Raw genomic sequence first — 27050 nt, forward strand, 5'->3', positions numbered from 1 at the left:
TGGCGTGAGTGGATGTGGCAAAGAGTGCCATGCACTGTGTGGACTGGACAGGAGATGGGTGATGGTTCACCAGGGGGGAACACATGGTGGGGAGGACACATAGTGGGGGATACCATTTGGGGGGGCACACCATGGGTAGTATAGAAGGGGAAGGGCTTTATGGTAAAGGGTCATCAAATACCCTTAGGGTGACCCTGCCCATGTTGGAGGCATCTGTTTAAACCACAAATGACTTGGTCATTCCAGAGTACTTTCAATTCTTTCTTTAACATCTGAAATGTTTTATCTGTTAATTTAATTCATCACACCTTTTCTACTGCCTGTTTTCTTAGCAAATCTGTCAACATTTTCCCTTCTGCAAAATGTTGTATAAATTTCAGTAATCCATGAAAGATTTTCAGCTGGTGTTTTTGTAATTTATAGGTTATAAATAGTAATTTACTGAGTAGTGGTTGCTTAGATTGAATTCAGTAAAGGAATTATAGTCTGGACAGTAGTATACCAAGGGGGGGAAGGTCCGCCCCAGGTGCACACCCTAAGGGGGTGCACGCAGCCGGCCCACCAGATCCAGAACCACCCTCCCTATTCTGCCGCTACTGCTTTCCTTATCCAACAGCAGCAGAAGTAAACTTTAAATCAGGGGTGTCCAACCCGTGGCCCAACTTGTGCTCCCTCTTGAGTCCCAACATGACCTTCTCCCTTCTTTCCTTCTGTGCCTCCCTCCGGCGGATGTTTAACTTCTGGCCGGCTCCCTTGCTGCAGTAGTTTTCCCGCTCAAAGCCGCGGACAGCAGCTCCTCGTGCGATCCGCGGCTGCGTCGGAAGCGTTCCCTCTGACGTCACCTGGGCCAATCAGGGTCTTAAGCCTCGTTCCTGGTGCATCCTGGGATGCAACAGGCATGGCCTAAGACTCCAATTGGGCCAATTTTACTTTGTAGGATGATGGGGCAGACTCACCATAAACTGCATTCATGGATCTCCTTTGGCGAGAAATCTTAGCACTGAACGGTGCTCCAAATCTAGCAGTTTCTTACTTGATTCACACAAGAACTCTCCTGACATCCTGTCTCTTGGAATGTTAGACTCGCACTGGGCTGCAAATGTGCATGAGTAACCTTGAGACATGTCACAACATGCACAGATTTGTTTCAAACACACTTGCTTTCGGTCCTACTCAGGTAGATAAATTATTGAACACCTCACCTCTCATATACACTCTCGTGTCAGCTTCCCCCAACACCAAATTCTAACTCCCCTGACAGAGACCCGACCCTGAGACAAATCCTGAATCCAAATCAAATATTAGGAAAAAGAGTCCGATCTAAAGCCACATTAACATTGCATCAGCATACTACTGTGACATTCTTCATTGAACTCACTGGCAAACCCCCCCCCCCTCCATACACGTAATAAATAAATTTCCAAAAAAAAAAAGCTTGTGTCATATAAATCTCACAAAAATTCAAAAGGAGTACTTATCTTCAAAAAGTGTTCCCGTTCAGTTCCATCACTGACAGAGGCCAGCAGTTTCACAACAAAATGCTTCAGGGCTCAAGAATGAGAAGTGCCGAAAGATAAGTTATGTGAAGTAAATTCCAAAACAGTTCTCTCCCTGCATTTTCTGCAGAGCCTTTCCATTAACCATGTGGTTAAATGCAAAAGTTACCACAGTTCAGTAGAAGGGAAAGGGATTATTTGTACACTGCCTTTTTGTCGTTTTACAATCACACTCAAAGGAATTTACTTACAGGTACTTGAAACATTTTCCCCATTTGTTCTGGTGGGTTTATAATCTATCTATCTAATGTGGAGGATTAAGGGCTAGATTCACTAAGGGCACGGATCAGATCCGATCCGTGAGGGATCCGATCCGATCCGATCCGTGTCCGGGGGGGCTGGTTCACGAATCGCCCTCATGCAAATGAGGGCGATTGGAATCATGCCCCCAACCAACCGCCTGGATCTCTCTGTAGCAATCTGTAGATGGTCTGCGCATACTTAAGAGCAGCGACCTTTTTTTTTTTTTTTTTTTTTTAATTACTTTTGGTTTTACTTGAATCTAGCCCTTTTTTAAAACTCTTTTTCTATGCGAGTCTGTGGTTTTAACCCGCGGGTTAAAACCACAGACTTGTAGTGCGGGGAAGGGCAGAAGAGTCGGTGCGGCAGGAGAGATTCGGGGCAAAAGCAGGGCGGTGAGTTGGGGTGGCAAGAGGAGGGTCTGATCAGTGCCAGATACAGGACGGGAGTTGCACCACTGAGGCTTCCAGCAGCTGTTCTGTGCCCAGCAAGACAGTAACAGACCTTGATGGATCCCAGCTCTGAAGAAGCCTGGACTTCTGGGGGAAATTTTACAAGCTACTGGAATTGTCAAGTGTACCGACTGCCTGCCTCCCTGCCCCACCCCAGTTTCACCTTAGGTTGCGCCAGAGAGCAGGAGAGCCTGTGGTGGGGTCGGGGAGGCAGAAAGCAGGTCGCGGCAGAAAGAAAAAGTTTATTTCAGGGCTGGCAGAACAGTCGGAAAGGATGTGAGCGACTGGTCCCCAGCAGTCACTTCTTCTGTTGATCGGCCAGCCCAGTCGGTGTCCCAGATTTGTTTAGTGAATCACTGCCTGCCTGCTTTGCATGCCGTTTCCCCTCATTTGCATGGGTGGATCAGATCGGAGGATGACTGGGACATAAGTTAGTGAATCGAACTGGAGGAAAATCAGGTCGCAAAGAGGTTGCAAACCAGTTGGTACACTTAGTGAATTTAGCCCTTAATGACTTGCCCAGGGTCACAAGGGGCAGCACAGGTTTTGAACCCAGAAGCTCAGGGTTCTCAGGCTGTAGCTCTAACCACTACACCACACTCTCCTCCTTAGTAATATAGAGTTGCCAAGAAAATGTGGAGTGCAGATTTAAAGTACTTATCTGGGTATTGATCTGGTCTTAAAGGTCAAAGTTTTCCGAAAATCCTGTAAAGGAAAAGAAGAATGTTTATACAAAGAAAGACATGCTTTAAAATTTATGTCGAAGAAAGATTTTTAAACGAAATTTAGGGCTCCTTTTACAAAGGTGCGCTAGCGTTTTTAGCGCACGCATGAAATTACTGTGTGCTAAACCACGCAGTACGCTTCTAGAATAACGCCAGCTCAATGCTGGTGTTAAGGTCTAACACACTGAGCATAGGAATTTTGACGCCCTCATGAAGCTCAAGGTGTGAAAAATAATAAAACATGCAAAATGACACCAGCGCAAGGTTTTAAAAATTATAATTAAGATTTATTGAATTATTGTTTCTATTTTTCCATTATGAGATCAAAAGAATAAAGCATAATTGCTTAACAGTTGCGCTAATGGGAGATCGTTATAGTTGCCAAATGCTGGCTTTCTAATAACGAGCTCACCTTAATATCTCAATTCACTCTATTATATACTTTTGGCTCAGTGACATCATCAGGTTGACAACCAATAACAATTCACAAAGGAGGTGTTTAAAAGTTAGACAAAGAAAATTCCTCTATGGTTAAAAGTTAGACAAAGCAAAAAGTTTTAGAAAAGTACATTTGTTTGCTTATAGTCGTTTCTGAATATAAATCATACTTTTCACAAAAGTATATTAAGAGAAATTATTTGTTAAAAAGATGCTGAAAAGTTCTCAGCCTTAGAGGAAAAAAGAAAACTGACAGGTTCAAATTACATAGCCAGTACACAGAAGCCTTAGTCTGGAGGAGGAGGAGGGGCTGGCCTCCCCCTGAGCTGACAGTCTCACACAGAAACCTTCCTATGTTAGAGCAGGAGTCTCTGACTTAATTACTTCCAGATGTTGCTTTAGGATTTCTTTAGGTTGCAAAGATATATCATATGTTTTTTCAAAACTCATTCTTTTGTTCAATACACAGCCATACACATACTTCAGTCATATTTGTTTCATTCATACTTGCTTGGCCAAGCCTTTCATACGTTCATAACTATATTTAATTCCTGTTATATCTTAGTTTGGGACACGTTATCTTTCTAACCAGTCTAAAACAAGCACATGTGGTATTAATTAATACCACGATGCTGAGAACAAAGACTTGGAAAACAAAATGGATTCCAAGACTGAGAAGATATAGATAAAGACAGAGAACCAAGATGGATTCCTCTGGTTTCCTTCATGATCTGGCCCAACAGCAAAGTACATAAAAAGAACACCATTCTTTCCCTTATATTAATCTGTAGTGTGTTTTTCTGGCCTTGGCTTCATTTATATTCAGATTTTTTATTCACCTTTTTTTGTACGCTTCCATTGGGTGTGGCCTTAACTAACACATATGTTTGTATCTAACTAGAATTACCCAGAATCATACGAAAAACAGGCACTTTTGTAGAAAAAGTCCACAAAAATACTGCACTACCATGTTCTGCTATCCATTCCATTACCATCCCATAAACATCACCCCCTACTGGCCACGAGTCACTACTCCTCAACACGCGGCAATTTAGCGTTCACTATTCCGTGCATTAAGGCCCTAACGCACCTTAGTAAAAGGAGCCCTTAGTCAACTGTTGCTTATTTGATATTGTTGAACTCGTTCTGAAAGTTAAGCTGGTCTTAAAAAAAAGTTCTGTGAGAAGATAGAATATTAGTTGATAAATACAAAATTTAATATCACTTGCTTTACATAGTACTATCTTTAACATCTTTGTAACACCTGAAGTGTTCATACTGTTATTATCATCAAACTGATTTTTTTTTTTTTGTATATCTTTATTGAATTTTCAAACTACAATTGTGCAACAAGTAATTCATATACATCATACTGATCTTTAATTTAATTTCACATTATCCTTTCACACTTTCCTACTCTAGCTCTGGGGTAAAACCTTGCCACTTGTCAATAGTATCAACACAGAATAGTGTTGAACAAGGTAGCCATTGCCCTGGTTTTTGAAGATATACCTGAGGTAAATTTCAAGCTCGGCCAGAAAGGCGTTACCAAGTGGGAGGCAGCATAACTGAGTAGCAGCTCCGGACCCCACTAAAATAAGAGAAAATTAGCAATCTTCAGAGCAATACATAAATGTCTATGCTGCTATTGCAAAATACAATCAAAACTTACAACGAGCAAAGGAACCGACTACAATCCTTTGATTTCTTCGGGAGTCTCAGCAGTGCCACCCGTTCCAGTTCAAGTTTGCATAACCGCCAGGGATTTCTACACTATTTCTTCACTGACTCCAGACCTTCAGTTTTTAGTTTTAATCTTCAAATTTTAACTTAATTTAGTATTGCATTTTATATGCTTTCAATTCAATTTAATAACGTCAGATTTCACGTTAGCTTTTGTCGGGTAGGGGATTGTTCTAAACGCCAACATGAATCATTGTTTTGTATAACAGACATTCATATGCTGCCACAGAGGTGTTTATATTTCTCTCTTGCCCCATGGTGCACACGAACATCTATTTCACCATGTACGGTAGTTTAGAAAAGTCTCTAGGTCAGCTGATCCTGTTCTAAGTTACTAACAGATGATTTGACTTGGCTCAGCTTCTAAACTGCCTTTTGCTCTTCAGCACATAGATGGGCATAATCAAAAGAAATGTCTAAGTCTGATTCGGATGTATGGCATTAGACGCCCAAAGTTGGCGGTGGTAAAATGTCCATTCTCGAAAAATATGTCTAGAATATTTTTTTTTTTTTGGGGGGGGGAAATCATCTATCTGGACGTCTAGGCCGTTGATCGTTCAGACCGCCAGTACTTCTATCTTTATGCCACATTTTTGACCAAAAATTCATCTAAGTCCCAAATGCCCAGAACAAGATCATTTGGACGTGGGAGGGGGGGCCAGCATTGTGATGGACTGGCCACCCAGACACGGCAACAGAGCAGCGGGGCACCTTACAGGGCACTGGCCGCAGAGGTAAAAGCTCCGACGCTCATAGAATTCCTCTGTCACTGATGTCTCCTCTCCACCGACACTGAGCAGATGGAGTTTTTCTGTTTTTTACATAGTTTGGTTGGTTTATTGATTTGGTTCCTTTCTAAAACGCCATTCTACATTTTCATCTGAAAATTCACCATAATTTAAGAAACTTAATAATTATCCAGGCAATATTCAAAGCGATTTAACTGGGCAGGAGGTGAATCACTTGTGTCTGCCTATCCACTGATGTTCATGGCACTTAACCAGACAGTGCCCTGAACGTTAGCACTTACCGAATTGCCCCTGCTGGGGCAGTCCACGGGCAGAGCCATTACTTAACCAACGGCAATATGAGGCCACCAGCCGGTTAAATAAGCAGGAACAACGTCAGGTAGAGGGCGAACTGATGGATTTAACCACAATCCTGGAAACCTCAATGCTGGAGGTAGCTAAGCCAGCTACCCTATTAGCTACAGTTGTCCTGTTGCCTGACAAGAATTGGATCTTAAAGTTATATTTCAAAAACAGACATAAAGGATTTATGGGACAGAGAGTTCCTGATGTGACAAAAGAAACCCGAAAAACACAGAAAACAGTTCTTGCTTCTTAAACAAGGGGTCACTGCAATAATATAATAATAATAATAACTTTATTCTTCTATACCGCCATAATCGTGCAACTTCTAGGTGGTTCACATTGAAGAGAACTGGACAATCAGCGAGTTACAATATGCAGATAGTCAGTGAAATTACAGTATGCAGAATCTTAAAATGCAGCGAATTACAATAAAACATACAGTTTGTTAAGAATTTCAGAGGAGACATAGAAACATAGAAAATGGAGGCAGAAAAGGGCTATAGCCCACCAAGTCTGCCCATTACAAGTATCCGCCCCCCTGAATTCACTCCCTTAAAAATCCCACGTGAGTATCCCATTTTTCTCTTAAAATCCATTATGCTGCTGGCCTCAATCACCTGCAGTGGGAGTCTGTTCCAATGATCCACCACTCTTTCGGTGAAGAAGTACTTTCTGGAGTCGCTATGAAACTTCCCTCCCCTGATTTTCAGCGGATGCCCTCTGGTGGTCGAGGGTCCCATGAGACAGAAGATATCATCTTCCGACTCGATACGTCCCGTGATGTACTTAAACGTTTCAATCATGTCTCCCCTCTCTCTTCGTTCATCAAGTGAGTACAGCCTCAATTTTTTTAGTCTTTCTTCATATGTTAGAAATAATAGAATTGGATTTAGTGTTTGGTTGAATAAGGCAGTTTTTAGGGGGGCTTTATTCTTATTACGTTATCCATGTAAAGTATAAATCTTCTAATTATGTGTTCTTCGAACCTTCACAGCTAACGGGTTTTCTTTCTATGAAACGTCTTGAAGGTGAGGTTGTAACAACTTAGTCAAGTAATTTGCTCCTGTGATCCACCCTCAGCTTTTTGCCTAATTGATAAATTGTTATATCTATGTAGTTGGTTTTTTTTCCACTCAGATTACCACCTTGGATTATAAATACGGGACTCTAAAATTGATTAAGCAGAAGAATATATTTTTTAAATCTTCATTTTATTTTCCTTTGGTATATTTGTTGATTGTCTTGATCATACACTGGACAAGAAGTTATTCTTGATAATTTGTTTAATAAAATGATAAATAAAAAAATAAAAATAAGCAGCTAAGTTTAGCAAAAAGGCTGTCCTAACTTTAGCTGCCAAGCTATCTGGAGCCACTGGAGAAAATAGCCCGAATAGGCCTCGATGACAAAGACAACAATCCAAATGCAGGAGTCATTAGGAGAATGGTGCCGATCACTCAGCAGTGGATTATGGTTCATAGACATAATCGTGGAAGACAAAGGCGCGCGCCGACAACTGAGCGCAAGACGGAGGTGCGCACCGAAGAAAATTACTGTTTTTAGGGTCTCCGACGGGGGGTTTTCTTGGGGAGCCCCCCACTTTACTTAATACAGATCGTGGCGGCGTTGTGGGGGGTTTGGGAGGTTGTAACCTCCACATTTTACTGGAAACTTAACTTTTTCCCGAAAAACAGGGAAAAAGTGAAGTTTTCAGTAAAATGTGGGGGGTTACAACCCCCCAAACCCCCCACAACACCCCCACAACGCGGCGTGATCTGTATTAAGTAAAGTGGGGGGGTTCCCCCCCACGCCCCCCATCGGAGCCCCTAAAAACAGTAATTTTCATTGGCGCATGCCTCCGTGCTGCGCTCAATTGTCTGCGCGCGCCTTTGTCCCGGCGCGCTTTTGACCTGACACCGTGGATTATCCAAAGATGCTTTATTGATAAACAGCACAAAGTCAACTCGACACTGACAGTGTTTCGGCAATTCTGCAGTTGTCAAGAGTCTAATGTATCATAAATATAAAAGCAAAGAAAATGTACATGAAGCCAAATACTCTTGGACCACTTTTTAGAGGGGCCAAAGGTAGTTTTTCCCCCCTCCCAAATGCACCCCTCAGTAGCATGGAATGTTGCTACTCTTTGGGTTTTGGTCAGGTACTAATGACCTGGATTGGCCACCACAAGAATGAGATACTGGGCTTGATGGACCTTTGGTCTGACCCAATAAGGCTATTCTTATGTTCTTAAGCACTTAACTGGTTAATGCTGAATATTGGCATAACCAGTTAAGTAACCACAGCCCAAAATGAAAACTGATATTCAATGCCAGTTGCTGGAATCGGCCTGACATTGAATATCAGAGATGAATGCCAGTAGCGGGCAAAGTGCTGCCCATCACTTGTTGAATATCACACCCATATATTTTCTAAAGCAAACTTATCTTGCTTGTTGTTAATAAGGAGCACATATTGAAGGGAATATTTCATAGTGCGTCTAAGTTTGACTTTGGATGTTTCCCGTAAGAACATAAGAACTGCCATCTCCAGATCAGACCTATGGTCCATCGAGTCCGGTGATCCGCACACGCGGAGGCCCAGTCAGGTGTACACCTGATGTAGTTTTAGTCACCCCTATCCCTCTATGCCTCTCGTAAGGAGATGTGCATCTAATTTGCTTTTGAATCCTAGAACGGTGGATTCCGCAATAACCTCCTCTGGGAGAGCATTCCAGGTGTCCACCACTCGCTGCGTGAAGCAGAACTTCCTGACATTTGTCCTGAACTTGTCCCCCCTTAGCTTCAGTCCATGTCCTCTTGTCCGTGTCATGTTGGACATTGTAAATAATTTTTTTCCCTGCTCTATTTTGTCAATGCCTTTCAGTATTTTGAAAGTCTCAATCATATCCCCTCGCAGTCTCCTCTTCTCAAGGGAGAACAGTCCCAGTTTCTTAAGTCGTTCCTCATATTCCAAGTTCTTCATACCATTTATTAGCTTCGTTGCTCGTCTTTGCACCCTCTCCAGCAGTTTTATATCCTTCTTTAGGTTGGGAGACCAATGTTGGACACAGTATTCCAAGTGTGGTCTGACCATTGCCCTATAAAGCGGCATTATAACTTTCTCCGATCTACTCGTGATTCCTTTCTTTATCATGCCCAACATTCTATTTGCTTTCTTTGCCGCTGCCGCGTACTGTGCCGATGGCTTCAGGGTCCTATCTATCAGTACACCCAGGTCCTTTTCTTGTTCACTCTTACCCAGAGTTGCACCTGACATTCTATACTCGTATTCCTTGTTCTTACTGCCTAAATGCATTACTTTGCACTTTTCCACATTAAACTTCATCTGCCATTTCTCTGCCCATTTCTCTAACTGACACAAGTCACTCTGGAGTACGGATGTTCCTTCTTCTAGGTCATTTATGAAAATATTAAATAAGATGAGCCCAAGTACCGAGCCCTGGGGTACACCGCTAGTCACTTTCTCCCAGTCTGAGAATTTCCCATTTATGCCCACTCTCTGTTTTCTGTTCTCCAGCCATTTGCCTATCCATCTTAGTATAGCTCCCTCTATTCCATGGCTTTGTAGTTTCCTGAGAAGCCTTTCATGTGGAACTTTGTCGAACGCTTTTTGGAAGTCCAAGTATATTATGTCCACCGGTTCTCCATTATCAATTTGTTTGTTCATGGTTTCAAAAAATTGAAGTATATTCGTCAAACATGATTTCCCTTCCCTGAAGCCATGTTGACTGGCTCCCATCAGGTCTTGTGTGTCTAAGTGCCGGACTATGCTATCTTTAATCAGTGCTTCAACCATCTTTTCAGGGACAGATGTAATACTCACAGGTCTATAGTTGCCCGGTTCTCCTCTTGATCCTTTTTTGAAAATTGGCGTGATGTTCGCTATCTTCCAATTGTCCGGTATCTGACCAGTTCTAATAGACAGGTTGGCAAGTTTTTGCAATAGCTCTCTGATTTCAACCTTCAGTCCAAATTTCGGGGTGGGAAAACATCCATTTTTGAAACCACTAGATATCCACTTTTTTTTTTAATGACCTATTTGGACGTCTCGGCCTTTAGGACATCTAACTTTTTGGCTATTTTCAAATACAAAAACAGCCATCTTCAAAACATCCTAATCCAGACCATTTTGACATAGGAGGGACCAACATAGTAATGAATTGGTCAAATAGACATTCCAGCAGAGCAGTGGGATACCTTAGAGGGCACTAGACAGAGTGTGAGTCCATCGGGACAGATAGGGAAAAATGCTAGAGTACCTGAATGTAAACCACTTGGGTTATAAGTGGTATATATATAAATAAATAAATGTCTAGTTTTCCTTGTGTTCTACCCTAATCTGAACATCTCATTTCCAAAATGCACATTCAAAAAGCTTCACATAAAGAGTGTCAGATGTAAATCTCACCATAACCCCCTTATAATTTATAGTGTTGTTTAGGTGCCATTAGAACATAAGAATAGCCTTACTGGGTCAGACCAATGGTTCATCAAGCCCAGTAGCTCATTCTAACAGTGGTCAATTCAGGTCACTAGTACCTGGCCAAAACCCAAGGAGTAGCAACATTCCAGCATATCAAAGAATAGCAAGATTCTGGAACCCCAATGAGAGCAACATTCTAGAGCTGAGATTGTGATGTCATAATGCCTCATTCCACAGTGCCTCAGAGCCAATCTCATCAGTGATGTTACAATGGCTTAATTGCCCTATACTTGGCTCATGTAAGAACATAAGGATAGCCATACTGGTTCAGACCAATGGTCCATCAAGCCTAGTAGCCCGTTCTCACGGTGGCCAATCCAGGTCACTAGTACCTGGCCAAAACCCAAGGTGTAGCAATATTCCATGCTACCGATACAGGGCAAGCAGTGTTCGAGAGAAGAAGATTGCTGGGCCTTTCTGCGCAGTGGAAATTCAATTTTGCTGCTATTGTCACATCAAACACGATCCTCTACCTCCAACACTGCTATCTTCTGCTTCCCAGATGAGTGGTACATCGTTAGTCTGACATCTCCGCTGAAGCCTGTCCACCTTGGGAGGCATGGCTTTCAGCTTCACAGATGTGCGCAAGTCCCAGTGGCACAACAAGCCCATAGTGAGCCCCTCAAAACTTACTATACTTATCTATATACCCTACCCTAATATACCCTACATACTCTAATAGCCCTTACGGTTGCAGGTGGCACCTATTTGGCAGTATAGTAGGGTTTGGGTGGGTATAATAGGGTTTTGGCTCTTATATACTTAATACCATAGAAGTTGTGGTTAGAGTGCCTTATGGGCCTGGGTTCTCCTCTCTATGGTTCAGTAGCTCACCCACCGGGTAACTCTACATACTCGATGGTCTACTAGGCTTCCCCATACCAGATGCACCTTTTTGTTCTCAATATTTGTGTGGTGAAAGGGGGTCAGTGAGCACTGGGGGAGTGTGGGGGTGTCCTAGCTTGATGCATACAGTGGTGATCTGGTCAGTTTGGGCACCTTTGTGGCATTTAGATGCTTCTAAAACAGGTCTAACTCCAAATGTCTAAGTTTCGTCCAGAATGTCTTGAAAAATATTCGATTATCATTGCAAGACGTCCAAGTCTAACCCATCCTTATGCCAGCCCATAACACACCTCCATTGTGCCTATCTCAAGCTCTGGATGCACAGAGGCTGGGAAACCTCTCTCGACGTCCAGAAAGGCAGTTTTGATTATTAGCACTTAGACGTCCTAGCAATTAGGATGTCCAAGTGCCGATTTAGAATGCTTTTTGGACGTTTATTCTTTTTGATTATGAGCACATTGGCAACATACTGTAGCTATGTATACCCTAGAGGAAAGGAGAGACAGGGGAGATATGATTCAGACGTTCAAATACTTAAAGGGTATTAACGTAGAACAAAATCTTTTCCAGAGAAAGGAAAATGGTAAAACCAGAGGACATAATTTGAGGTTGAGGGGTGGTAGATTCAAGAACAATGTTAGGAAATTCTACTTTACGGAGAGGGTGGTGGATGCCTGGAATGCGCTCCCGAGAGAGGTGGTGGAGAGTAAAACTGTGACTGAGTTCAAAGAAGTGTGGGATGAACACAAAGAGTCTAGAATCAAAAAATAAGATTAAATATTGAACTAAGGCCAGTACTGGGTAGACTTGAACGGTTTGTGTCTGTATATGGCCGTTTGGTGGAGGATGGGCTGGGGAGGGCTTCAATGGCTGGGAGGGTATAGATGGGCTGGAGTAAGACTTAACAGAGATTTCGGCAGTTGGAACCCAAGCACAGTACCGGGTAAAGCTTTGGATTCTTGCCCAGAAATAGCTAAGAAGAAAAAAAAAAAAAAAAAAAAAAAATTTAAATTGAATCAGGTTGGGCAGACTGGATGGACCATTCGGGTCTTTATCTGCCGTCATCTACTATGTTACTATGCTATGTTTGGTTCATTTGCCTCAGGACTATTGATCCCCTTTAAAATAAGATCATGGAATCGTAAAATTTCAAACAGCAAAATGTCATGACATAATCTCTTATTCTAAAAGCTTCCAACACTATCTTCATGAAATCTTCACACATATCAAAAGCAAGATGGCAGCCGCATCTTTTTATCTGCACTTTTGGCATGTATAGTGGTGTGTGCACACAAGGATTTCGTACGCCATCAAATATTACAAAAGCTAGGGGACGCTCGACGAAGTTACAGGGAAATTCTATAAAAACTAATAGGAGGAAATATTTTTTCACTCAGAGAATAGTTAAGCTCTGGAACACGTTGCCAGAGGATGTGGTAAGAGCAATTAACATAACCGGTTTTAAAAAAAAGGTTTGGACAAGTTCCTGGAAGCAAAGTCCATAGCCCTCTATTGAGACAGACATGGGGGAAGCCATTGCTTGCCCTGGATTGGTAGCATGGAATGTTGGTTTTCCACTAGGTACTTGTGACTTGGATCGGCCACTGTTGAAACAAGATACCGGGCTAGATGGACTATTGGTCTGACCCAGTATCGCTATTCTTATGTTCTTATGGATATATTAATGCTAACATTAACATTTGTGTACAATAACTGGTGCATAAATGATACTTCCTACTTTATAGAGTCCCTCTGTAAATGTTCTGCTATATGCCTATTACTGCCCATTTTATGGATAATTAGTCTCCCACTCAGCCTTTGCTCCAGCACTGAACATGGACCTCAGACTAGACAATGACACATGGACAAATTTTTCCCCATCCCTGCAGGAACTCATTTTCCCTGCCCCGTCCCAGCGAGTTCGTTTTCTGCTCCTGCCCCATTCCTGCAAGCTTCATCCTCATCTGCACAAGCCTCAAACGCTTTAAAATCCTAAGTAGCAACATTCTAGAGCTCAGACTGTGATGTCATAATGCCTCATTCCACCAATGCCTAAGCTCCGTCCTCATCTGCACAAGCCTCAAAGACTTCAAAACCATAAGTAGCAACATTCTAGAGCTCAGACTGTGATGTCATAATGCCTCATTCCACCAATGCCTAAGCTCCGTCCTCATCTGCACAAGCCTCAAAGACTTCAAAACCATAAGTAGCAACATTCTAGAGCTCAGACTGTGATGTCATAATGCCTCATTCCACCAATGCCTAAGCTCCGTCCTCATCTGCACAAGCCTCAAAGACTTCAAAACCATAAGTAGCAACATTCTAGAGCTCAGACTGTGATGTCATAATGCCTCATTCCACCAATGCCTAAGCTCCGTCCTCATCTGCACAAGCCTCAAAGACTTCAAAACCATAAGTAGCAACATTCTAGAGCTCAGACTGTGATGTCATAATGCCTCATTCCACCAATGCCTAAGCTCCGTCCTCATCTGCACAAGCCTCAAAGACTTCAAAACCATAAGTAGCAACATTCTAGAGCTCAGACTGTGATGTCATAATGCCTCATTCCACCAATGCCTAAGCTCCGTCCTCATCTGCACAAGCCTCAAAGACTTCAAAACCATAAGTAGCAACATTCTAGAGCTCAGACTGTGATGTCATAATGCCTCATTCCACCAATGCCTAAGCTCCGTCCTCATCTGCACAAGCCTCAAAGACTTCAAAACCATAAGTAGCAACATTCTAGAGCTCAGACTGTGATGTCATAATGCCTCATTCCACCAATGCCTAAGCTCCGTCCTCATTTGCACAAGCCTCAAAGACTTCAAAACCATAAGTAGCAACATTCTAGAGCTCAGACTGTGATGTCATAATGCCTCATTTCACCAATGCCTAAGCTCCGTCCTCATCTGCGTAAGCATCAAATCATAAGTGTTCAAGGCTTGTGCGGTTAAGGCAGAGCTTACAGGAATGGGGCAGGGAGAGGGACAGCGACAAAACTCAGGGGGACGGGACGGAGAAATTGAGTTCCTGCGGGGATGAGGACAAATTTGTCCCCGTGTCATTGTCTACCTCAGACTGGATGAATCAACTTCTATAATTCTATGTTTCTAAATGAAAATATTAAAATGTAAATCTGAAAGTTAAAATCACACTGATTTGCTAATTGTGTAATCACTTAATATTGTAGTCATTCTTTGCTGTGGCTTTCCTTTGAACACGGTGCAGCATATGGTTTAAAGAGGCCTAGTACAGGAAAATTAAATGCATAGACAAATCTTGCTAGACAAGAATCTGTGTGAATGAAGAGTTAAGCGTAAGGAAAACAAACTATCACATATGTTAAAAGATGAAAATGGTAGCTATGGTGACCATGGATAGACAAAGAAACCCCCATTTTGGCTGAATTCAAGAGATTCACTGTGCTAATAAAGTGTAAAGGTGGTGGACTTTCTTTTTGAAGGTTCACCATGGGACGCAAAAAAACAGAGCATAGGATCAGAAGCCACTTCACTAAAACAATACTACAGCGGATTTACACTAGGATTTGCATGCCATTAAGAAGAGAACTTAGAATTTCCTATCCTTGCTATCCCTGAAATACTAGTTACAAATTATTTCGACTCACGGGTTGATGCCATAAGCTTGCATTAGAGCAATAGGGGCATTTTCAAAGCTGAAAAACGTCCAAAAATCTGAATAAGTTGACATTTTTCTCACTAGAATGTCCAAGTGCTGATTTTTGAAAGAAAAAACATAGGAACATAAGAATAGCCTTACTGGGTCAGACTAATGGTCTATCTAGTCCAGTAGACTGTCCTCACGGTGGCCAATCCAGGTCACTAGTACCTGGCAAAAACCCAAAGAGTAGCAATATTCCATGCTACCGATCTAGGGCAAGCAGTGGCTTCCCCCATCTTTCTCAATAATAGACTATGGACTTTTCCTCCAGGAACTTGTCCAAACCGTTCTTAAAACCAGCTACGCTATCCGCTCTTACCATAACCTCTGACAATTCGTTCCAGAGCTTAACTATTCTCTGAGTGAAAAAATATTTCCTCCTATTGGTTTTAAAAGTATTTCCCTGCAGTTTCATTGAGTGTCCCCTAGTCTTTGTAATTTTTAACAAGTGAAAAATTGATCCACTTGTACCCGTTCTACTCCACTCAGGATTTTGTAGACTTCAATCATATCTCTCCTCAGTCGTCTCTTTTCCAAGCTGAAGAGCCCTAATCTTTTTAGTCTTTCCTCATACGAGAGGAGTTCCCTCCCCTTTATCATCTTTGTCGCTCTTCTTTGAACCTTTTCTAGTGCCGCTATATCTTTCGTGAGATAAGGAGACCAGAATTGAAAAGTTAGACGTTTTATAGGACGTTTTTCCTCCAGAATGTCTAACTAATAAAGACTATATATATGTTCAAATCACAATAGTTCCTCAGAATGCCACACAATAAAGTAGTGTGGTAGCCATCCTCACTGGAACATTTTTTTTTGTGAATATTAAACTAATGTGCAACTTCTTGTTATGTCTTGTAATAAGTTATAAAAATTTATAAAGTATCAGTGCATTATTTATAAAGCATAATGGTCTCTATAGTTCTATTTAGTGCATAGTAAATAACTTAGCTTTAAACCAGGTCTGCCTCATTCCCCAACCAGGTCTGCCTCATTCCCCAACTATTGTGATTTGAACATATATATATAGTGGAGGTCTGACTTTGGTTTACATTATTTTGATATCTATGTGCAAGTTTGCGATTTTGCATGTTCAATAACTAGTAAAGAGGCATGTTTTGGGCAGGATTTGGGGCAGTTTAGACTTGGATGTCTTGCGGCTATAATCAAACTTTTTGCAAGACGTCCAGGATGGTACGTGGACGTTTTAGGCTAGACCTGTTTTAGAAGCATTTAACTGCCAAAAAGGTACCAAAACTGACCAGACGACCACTGGAAGAATTAAGTAATGAGCCCCCAGAACACTTCCCCCAGTGATCATAGACTCCTTCCAAATCCCCCCCCCCAAAAAAAAAAACTTCCAAATTAAACTGTACATACCTGTCTCTAGAATAGCAGCATTAGGTATAGGGAAGCTAAGTAGAGCATCATCACACAGGTGTCTTAAGTAACAAGCTGGATGGGCTAGTGAACCACAGAGAGGAGAACCCAGGCCCAAAAGCCACTCTAACCACTACATGTGCAAACTATGAGCCCTCCAGAATCCACCAAAACCCTACTAAACTGCCATATGTTTCTTTAGTTTGCGCATGCTGAGGAAAGTCAGGGCACTATTTTATCAAGAACATTATTTATTACTGGTACAATCCACTGTAATTCTATTTATTTGGGTATTAAACAGGGCAGTTTAGATCGTCTCCAGTTAATACAGAATACAGCAGCCAAACTTATTTTTGGAAAGAGAAAGTACGATCATGTTTCCCCATTGCTGAGAAAACTCCATTGGCTTCCGGTCCATCATAGGATACAGTTCAAGTGTGCATGTGCGGTTTTCAAACTCCTTTATGGAATATTTGACTCTTTGATTCCCCTTAGTGGGAATTCCTTTAGATCCTGCTATTCAAGAATTACAATTCACAAATTAGCATTTCCTTCTCTGAAAGATATTAAATGCACTGGGAAGCTTAGTAAATCTTTTACTTTTAAATTGGTGAGAACTTGGAATGGACTTCCAGATTCTCTAAAATGAAATTATGACCGAAAGGCGTTGCTTTAACACGATTGAAGAGATCCGAGCAGAATCGCAGGAGGTCCTCAAGGTCCCAAGATGACTTCCATAGATGCATGGACTCATGGGAAAAACGCTGCGATCACTGTATACATTCTCAAGGGGACTACTTCAAAGGAGACAGTGAAAAGGGTAGCCTTGATACCTTAAACTTCATCCAGATTACTGAGGTCAAATGACCAACATTTATTGGTCATTCCCTCTCTCAAAATTATTAACACACGGCGGCAATCTATTTTTTCCATCACAGTTCCTCAAACATGGAATTCACTTCCAACTTATTTAAGAGAGGAAAAGAATTTGGAAAAATTTAAGAGCAAACTTATGAGTTTTCTTTTTAAAGATTCATTCAATAACTAAATGAATTGCTTATGGCTCTCTTTTATATCTTTATAGCTTTTGAGAGTTTTTTCCTTCCCTTTCTTATTGTTTTTAACCTTAATTGTTTTTCCTCATATTAATCAGATTGTATTTCTTTCCTTGCCTTTCCTTGTGTTATATTATGTTTGTATAAGTTGGTTTTTATTATGTTTAATAGATTTAGTCCCTTTGTTAGTTGTGTTTGTTTCCCCTAATTCTGTAATTTTTATCAATTTGTAAATCGCTTAGAATTTGGAATAGGCGATTAATCAAATTTTATAATAAACTTGAAACTTATATATATATATATATATAAATTCTTAGCATCTTTCTGTTTTAAAAATAAATGTAGGTCCCTTTGGACTGATAATTCATTCTATATTAGGCCATTACAACTTAAATAACCTTGTGGCATAAGTGGTTAGAACTGCAGCCCGGCACTCTGAGGTTACGGGTTCAAACCTTGCACTGCTCCCTGTGACCCTGGGCAAGTTACTTAATCCTCCACTGCCCCAGGTATATTAGATAGATTGTGAGCCCACTGGGACAGATAGGGAAAACGCTTGAACCGTTTTGAGTGTGGTTGTTTAACTACAAAAAGGCAGTGTACAAGTCGCAATCCAATTCCCTGGAAGGCCATGATACATCCATTTCCTGAAATCATTCAGCTCTGTTCATCTGATCTTTGAGCCAGTAACATACACCGACCCTAACGCCAGTTTTCCTGATTTAGGCATTCTCCACTTAAAAAAAAAACAAAACCAATTTAAGGAATGAGCTGTTAACAGTGTGAGGCAGAAATAGCCTTGGTATTTTAAAATAACTTGCTCTTATGCACAAGAAAAAAATGTACGTATTTCTTTAGTGCTTATGGAGCACAAAATGCAGGGCACACATCCATGGCAACTCTATTTTTATCCTCTAGTCAGAAATGTGAAGAGGGGAAAAGATCAAACTCATTCACCTTCCAGTGACAATAGAGTAGTCGAAAAACTGATGCAAAATCTCTTTTTCCCCTCCCTATATACAAGGAACTCTCACTAGATGGCTCCTCATAGCAACCCAACATCTCTTTCCCAAAAACCCTTTTTTATGGGCATGGTGTGCATCGGTGCCGTCGTACAAACACCAGGCTTCCAGGAACATGCAATTTGTGTCTTTTTTTTTTGCAAATAAATAGCATCACAGAACCCAGGCTCGGGCTGTGCACTGTCACATCTACCCCTCTCCATCCACCCACTTCACAAGCCACAAACCCCATCACCAACAGCTCTAGCGCTCGGACAGAAAGTAGCAATGCAGGGGAAGAAAAGAGATGAGACGCTAGGTCAAGAATCAGCTCTTTTGCAAATTCAGCGTCAGCAGTACAGGAACAATCGATTTGGGAAGCACTGATGTCCCGTGCAGCTCATGGCTCCTCTGCTCTGTGCCCTTTACAGAAGGTGCATGGCCCAATATTGTTTCCCACTCTTGTTAAGTCATTTGTGTTAATCAGACACACACACATAAAGAAAAAAAACCAAAAAACTATTAAGAGAGAGCTGCCAAGTTATGCAGTTCCACAAGGAAACCGCTTAGCCCTTCCTGGTTTTGGAATTTTCAACCCAAAGCAGTATACCGTTTGTGGTTTGCCTATAGAAATCAGGGCCACAGATTCTATGATGCATCAGGACAGGGTTGCCAGACAGTGGCGTACCTAGCATATGTGACACCCAGGGCCCATCATTTTTTGACACCCCCCCCCCCATCTATATGAAAAATATGATTTTTAGTAACAATCCACATATCGCACAAGAGTGTACCTATGAAAAGGCAGCAACTTAAACACTGCAGTGAGCACTAGAACACCAACACATGCATTGTAAAACTAAACAAGCCAGATCCTGTACAGTCAATTGATCCTGTACAGTCAATGCTATCAGAAAGCCATGTCCCTTTCATACACACAGACAGATACACCCTCGCCCAATATGGAATAATCACAAACTAAAAATAGAAATATGTAGAGAAAAGTTAAACTGTACCGCCAAGAAACCAGATTCTGCACCACAAACATACCACAAAAACAGTAATACATGTCCTCTAATACTGTGCAAAATATAAAGACAGTAGATGTAAATTTGAAAAAATTGATACATAACAATCACCACTTTACAAATTAACAAATAATGAGAAATAAGAAAATACCATTTTATTGGACTAATCCCCGTAAGCTCGGTCCCCAACCCCGCAAACCACCTGATTCCATCCACACAAGTCTTGAATTGTTTTATATTGAACTTATTATATTAAAGTATAAAAAGAAACAATATTCTGTACAATTGTCAATTTATAAATCAGCGTCTTCTCCCCACTCTCTCTTCCCCATTTCCCTTCAGCGTCCTCAGCCCACTCTCTCTCCACTTTCCTTCAGCGCATGCACATAAAAACAAGCAAGTAATTTTATATAATTTTCATTCTATTTATTCATAGAAATTAAAGTCTAAATAATGCCAGTCACATAACAAAACATGATTTTACAAAAATAATTCCCTGCACAGTCAAGCCTGCAAGGATTACTAGATGCCTTTCAGCAGCTCCCCTCCCTCCCTCCCCCTTACCTCCGTGGCCAAGTCAAAATGATCTACCAACAATAAAATTTTAAAAACACAAAGCACACTGTACGCAGAGAAAATGTTAATTATCATTTATATTCGCGGGTTTTCAAAGAGGTCAAGGCAGATGACTTTATGCAATGTCACCTCAATGTCAACTATACAAAAATAGACAAATATACCCCCTCCCTTTTTACTAAACCACGATAGCGGTTTTTAGTGTAGGGAGCTATGCTGAATGCCACACGCTGCTCTCAACGCTCATAGGCTCCCTGCGCTAAAAACCGCTATCGTCTAATGCAAATAATATATGGTAAGTGCAAAGTCTTGCATGGAAGTGGTGTGCCCTGCATTTACTGCATAAGGTCAAAGGTTACTGTAAAGCAGTGGTCTCAAACTCGCAGCCCAGGGGCCACATGCGGCCCGCCAGGTACTATTTTGAGGCCATCGGTATGTTTATCGTCATCACAAAAGTAAAATAAAACAGGTTCTTGATCATATGCCTCTTTAGCTATAAATTACAATATTACTATTAAGACTTAGCAAAAAGGAATGATTTATAAACTATAAAGAGTTTTACCTCATGCAAAATTTAATAAGACATTAAGTATTTTTTTCTGAGACCCTCCAAGTACCTATAAATCCAAATGTGGCCCTGCAAAGGGTTTGAGTTTGAGACCACTGTTGTAAAGGCACCTCCGAATACAGTTCAAACTCCTCTTACTGACTTACAAGTGCATTCACTCTATAGCCCCTCAATATCTCTCCTCATTTATCTCCTCCTATGCTCCTCCTGAACTCCATTTGCTCAGTAAGTCCCTCTTATCTGTAACTTTCTCCTCCACCGCCAACTACAGACTCCATCTCTTCTTTTTTGCCGAGCCATATGCCTGGAAAAAGCTATCAGAATCGATATGTCGTGTTCCATCTCTAGCAGTCTTCAAATCCGAGCTAAAAGTCTACTTTTTTTTAAACTGTTTTCAACTCTTAACTCACTGTCATATACCTATACCCATTGTATCATTCCTTCTACCAGAAACTTCCCATCCCTGAGATGTCCTGTCTGTCCAAATTAGATTGTAAGCTCTTCTGAGCAGGGACAGTCTATTGAATGTTAAATGTACAGCCTGCATACACCTTTCAGGGCTATAGAAATGATAAGCAGTAGTACTAGTAGTTATTCAGTGCCAGATAACGCAGGAGGCACCACATTTCACAGCCACCACACCTCCGCCTGCCCATGTCACACCCAGATCCTGCTGTTAGGCAGCGAACACGGGATTTTTTTTTACCACAGTAGCTGCCTTTTTTAACACAGGAAACAATAGTGTGGGTCTGCGCTATTTATCATGCAGAAAACCCCACATTGGCTGCTTAATGCAGCTTGGGAAAAAAGCTCCTTAATTGCCAAAAAAAAACCCCTACTATTGATTGCATGATATCCTCATCAATATTGACTATTTCACAATTCAGTGTATGTATTTATTTGGAAGAAAAGCCCAGACAAGATAGCACAGAAGAAGTACGCTATGACCTCAGTCCTCAGGAGCAATGGAAAGAGAATAACCCCTTGAACCTGTGAGAAAGAAAACTATCTTGGCTTTGCTCTGCTCTCTTTCCAGCAACATTCCTGGGAGTTTCCTTCTATGAAATTCTTTCAAGTCAGAAGCTGAAAAACCAGAACTGACTCACCTGTTCTTACAAGTTGGGGGAAGGGAGGGGGATAGGATCTAGATGATAGAGTACTAAAAAAAAAAAAAAAAAAAATAAATACAGCATGTGTGATAGAAAGCAAACAAATGAAGGAAGCAGAAGAGGGAGGTACAAGAAACAGTGCACAGCCCATCGTATTAGGCTGCCAGCAGAAAAATACCCAAGTGCGACGCTCATCCGTTTTCCTAATATTTGGACTTCAGCTTTAGCCTACTGAACTAAGAGGGCTTGAATTAAGTGCTCAGTTAGCTCACATTTATCCAATGATACAGCATTCCAGATAAAACTACAAAAAAGAAGAAAGTAATTTAAAAAGAAGCAACATTTGATTTTCACAATGAGGTTTTTCAGACCAATGAAAGAAGCAGAGCAACCCATTTGGAAAGGCGTGATATACAGTATATGCCATAACTATGTGTATCTGAGGTCTTCAGCAGTACATCATCACCACCTAAGTACACAACACACAGATCAGGCATTTGTGGCGTGTCCTTTGTTACCGCCACTTTATGGGGCCCCTGAAGAAGACGCGTTGTTCGAAACACGGACCGTGCTGGCTTCCATATTTTATATAAAGTGGTCCATTTGTACAGAACAATTTATTTGTTTATTTAAAATTAACTTTGTCTGCATCTTGTGCAGTACCTTTCTTTGTCTTTTGAGGACTTTTTCATCAATTTTTTTTTTTCCATTGCAAATGTAAGCAGTGTCTCACTTCCGGCTCACCACACAATTGTTTCCCACGTACTCACCTTTATAGGACCCCCGGGACCCCTGAAGAAGACTTTTTGTCGAAACGTGGACTGTGTTAGGTCCTGTATCCCTAGCGGACTAGGTCCTTTAAGGCTCTTATGTGGATGATTTCCTTTTATGTGGATGGAATTATTTTATGTGGATGATTTCAGTGTACCTTTGGAACTTTGACACTTTCAAATAAAGTCCATTTAGGAACATCGTCACTCCACAGAGGTTTTTTTTGTTTTCTCTGGATTTTCTTCTTTGTGGATATTTTGGGGTCAATTCCTTTTGTTTTTTTCCTCAATTTAGCCACCAGACTCACATTTGTAATTGTTTGTTGAGAAGAAGATTTGGGGGAGGTACTGGAGACCAAAATTAGTGGATGGGCACCAAAGTTTCTCCCCGCCTGAGTGCAATAGATAAATACTTGAGCTAGTGGGGATTCCTAAGTCCTGCCAACTGAAGACATCTTCCTCCAATCCGGCAACTAGAAATCTCCAAGCTTTGCAGCTAATGGCAATATCCTTAAGCTGCCACTGCTTTCATGCATGCATGAAAGCCAAGCGGGGGTAGGGAGGAGGGAAGGCAGCAGCAACAGCTCTACAATATTGCTGCCATCTGCAGAACTTGGAAAGTTCTGGTCACTGGACCTGAGGAGGGGAGGGGGAGGGAGGTGGCCGTCAGTTGGTGAGGCTTGGGGATCCCTAACAGCTACAGCAAGGGAAATATTCATTTTGAGGGGGCCTAAACTCAATGTGGGAAGTCCAGCCTCCTCTGATGGTTATGCCACTGATTTAGTTCAAAATGAAGTACAGCACTTGCTGAGTTTAATTTTCTGGGATTTCCAGTTCAGCTGTGGTATTCATATTTCTTTTTCTAATTTGTGATCCATTGTTCTATATTTGGTGAAGGTCTGTCTGTCTGTTTTAGAACATAAGAATATAAGAAGCGCCATCTCCGGACCAGACCTTCGGTCTATCAAGTCCAGCGATCCGCACACGCGGAGGCCCAGCCAGGTGTACACCTGGCGGAATTTTTAGTCACCCATATCCCTCTATGCTTCTCGTAAGGAGATGTGCATCTAGTTTACTTTTAAATCCTAGGACGTTCGATTCCGCTATAACCTCTGGGAGAGCATTCCAGGTGTCAACCACTCTTTGTGTGTAGCAGAACTTCCTGATATTTGTCCTGGACTTGTCCCCCTTTAGCTTCATTCCGTGTCCTCTTGTTCGTGTCAAATTGGACATTGTAAATAATTTTTTTTTCCTGCTCTATTTTGTTGATTCCTTTCAGTATTTTGAAAGTCTCGATCATATCCCCTCGCAGTCTCCTTTTCTCAAGGGAGAACAATCCCAGTCTCTTAAGTCGTTCCTCATATTCCAAGTTCTCTATACCTTTTACTAGCTTCGTTGCTCGTCTCTGCACTCTCTCCAGCAGTTTTATATCCTTCATTAGGTATGGAGACCAATGTTGGACACAGTATTCCAAGTGTGGTCTGACCATTGCTCTATAAAGCAGCATTATAACCCTCTCCGATCTACTTATGATTCCCTTTTTTATCATGCCTAACATTCTTTTTGCTTTCTTTGCCGCTGCCGTGCATTGTGCCGACGGTTTCAGGGTCCTATCTATCAGTACGCCCAGGTCCTTTTCTTGTTCGTTCTTACCCAGAGTTGCTCCTGACATTCTATACTCGTGTTCCTTGTTCTTTCTGCCTAAATGCATTACTTTGCACTTTTCCACATTTTGTTTGTGAAGAAGTCATTTAAAGGTGATCATTGGTGGTGAAATTGGGAGATGGGCAGGTAGAAGAGGGGCCCCCATCCTTAATTTCTGCCCTGGGCCCCAGTATGTCTTAAACCGGCCCTACCTGTATAAGACTCTGGTGAGACTGCACCTTCAAAAAGATATAAAAAGGATGGAGTTGGTCCAGAGGAAGGCTACTAAAATGGTATATGGTCTTCATCATAAGGCATATGGGGACAGACTTAAAGATCTCAATCTGTATACTTTGGAGGAAAGCGGGAGAGGGGAGATATGATAGAGATGTTTAAATACAAAAAAGAAGAAAAAATGTTATTAGCCAAGTGGTGGGAGTGCCCCCTGAAAAACCATTTAACTCAAGTGGAGAAAAAGCCTCAACCTTGTGTAATATGCAAACGGCAACCCAATGAGTTTTTAGCCGTTCTAATTCTGTATCATAGGCAAAAAACTCCACAATTCTTCAAAAATGTAATTTTTCAAAAACGGGAAATCATCCCACCACTGTGCACAGGGAAAAGGAAAAAGAACAAGAGACAAAATTACACTTATCTTCATAGATGTCACCAATCAGAACAAAATGCCCGATCCAACGCGTCGCTCTTCCTGCTATAGCCAACACAGCATTGGGGTGAAGATAAGGAAATAGATCTTAATATCCAACAAGGCTCTTGTTTCGCCAACGAGTGGCTGCTTCAGGCAAACTTGAAGCTCCTATTCTCTCCTGCTCCGTTCACGATTTGGCTTCAGAATGGCGCCCAGATTAAAACTCTGTGCCTCATGACGTCACTTCCACCGGAACCCATTGCACAGCCTGTTTGTTGATTTGTGAAGGGGATCAAATATGCATTTCTGGAAGGAAAACATGGACAATGACGTGCATTGCTACCTGTGAGCCAATTGGTGTGGTGTTTGTAATTGTGTGCCCATGTGACCTTTGTTATATAGGTCATACTGCACGGAGTTTGAAAACCCAGTTATTTGAGCACCGCTCCAATATTACTCATAAAAGACAGGTAGCTGTACTTACTCGACATTGTGCAGAGCAAAACCATTCTTTTGAGGAGTTTCGATGCTTCGTATTGGATCACATACCAGTGACATCATAGAGGGGTGATGTGAATACTATGCTTTACCAGAGTGAGCAGAGATCCATTTTCTTCTTGGATACTATCTGGCCTAAAGGACTCAACCAGAAAGTTGAATGGTGCGCGTTCTATAAGTTTTTTGTTTTAGTTTTGGGTTTGAAAATTTTGAGGATCGTTTGGGTGCTGGCGGAAGTGAAGGAAATCACTCGCTGTATGCTCCGACCGCCTCTTCCTGTACTAAAGACGGGCCTAACCAATCAGGAGCTGCGTGTCAAAGCAGCTCCTGATTGGTGAGGCCCAACTTTAGTACAGGAAAAGGCGGTAGGAGCATACAGCGAGTGATTTCCTTCACTTGCTGGCGCTCCGGCTGTTCTCTCCTGCCTCTCCAGCTGTCCTCCCCTGGTCAGCGGTTCGCAGTCGGAAAATACCATGAATGACCGGGACCACAAACCACCGACCACGAATTCGCAGGGGAGCACTGTATATCATAAATAGCAGCTGACCATTAAAATTGTCTTTGTTTCGGATGACTATTAGTCTGAGTCTCTTTGAACCTCTGGTAGGGATTTCTTATAAAGCCATGTAGAATTTTGTGAAACAGTGTGTCATGATCATTGAGTTTAATTATCTACATCTTGGGGGGGGGCTACAGGCTAGATTCCCTCATATAAGGCTAAAGATTTGCAAAGGGCACCCATTACTATTGCCCCAGCTCCGCCTCCAATGTTTTGCCTGTGTGGTTAAAGCTACAGCCTGAGGTTGTGAGTTCAAACTCCGCACTGCCCCTTTTGACCCTAGGCAAGTCACTTAATCCTCCACTGCCCCAGGTACATTAGATAGATTGTGAGTCCACTGGGACAGTGTGTAAACTGTTTTGAGTGTTGTCGTAAAACTACAAAAAGGCAGTACACAAGTCCTAGTTCCTTTCCCTGATGTCATAATGCCCCATTCCACCAATAAGAGCCAACCTCATCAGTGATGTCACAATGGCTTCCTTGTTCTATACTTGGCTCACTTCTGATAGAGGAGAGTGTGGCACGGTGGTTAGAGCTACAGCCTAGATAGACTGTAGATAGACTGTGAACCCACTGGGACAGATAGGGAAAATGTTTGAAGTACCTGTGTGTAAACTTTAGCTACTGCACCACACACTCCCCCTTTCTGTGGTACAACCAAACGCTGGCTTTTACAAAGCCACAGTAGAGGTTTCTACTGCAGGCTGGAGAGGTAAATGCTCCGACGCTCATAGGAATTGAATGAGTGGCTGTACAAAAAGGCAGTATACAAGTCCCTTTCCCTAATTCCTCTGCAGTGCCTCACCATGTTGCCCTAGATTTGTTTTCACTATTTTCTCTGTCTTCCTAGATCGATTGCAGCTACTGTTCACACTTCACACTGCTGACTATGTGATTCCCATTTAAATGTGAATCTCAAACATGTAGATGGAAGACAAGGA

Source organism: Geotrypetes seraphini, chromosome 7 (assembly GCF_902459505.1).
Source record: "Geotrypetes seraphini chromosome 7, aGeoSer1.1, whole genome shotgun sequence".
Lineage (NCBI taxonomy): Eukaryota > Metazoa > Chordata > Amphibia > Gymnophiona > Dermophiidae > Geotrypetes > Geotrypetes seraphini.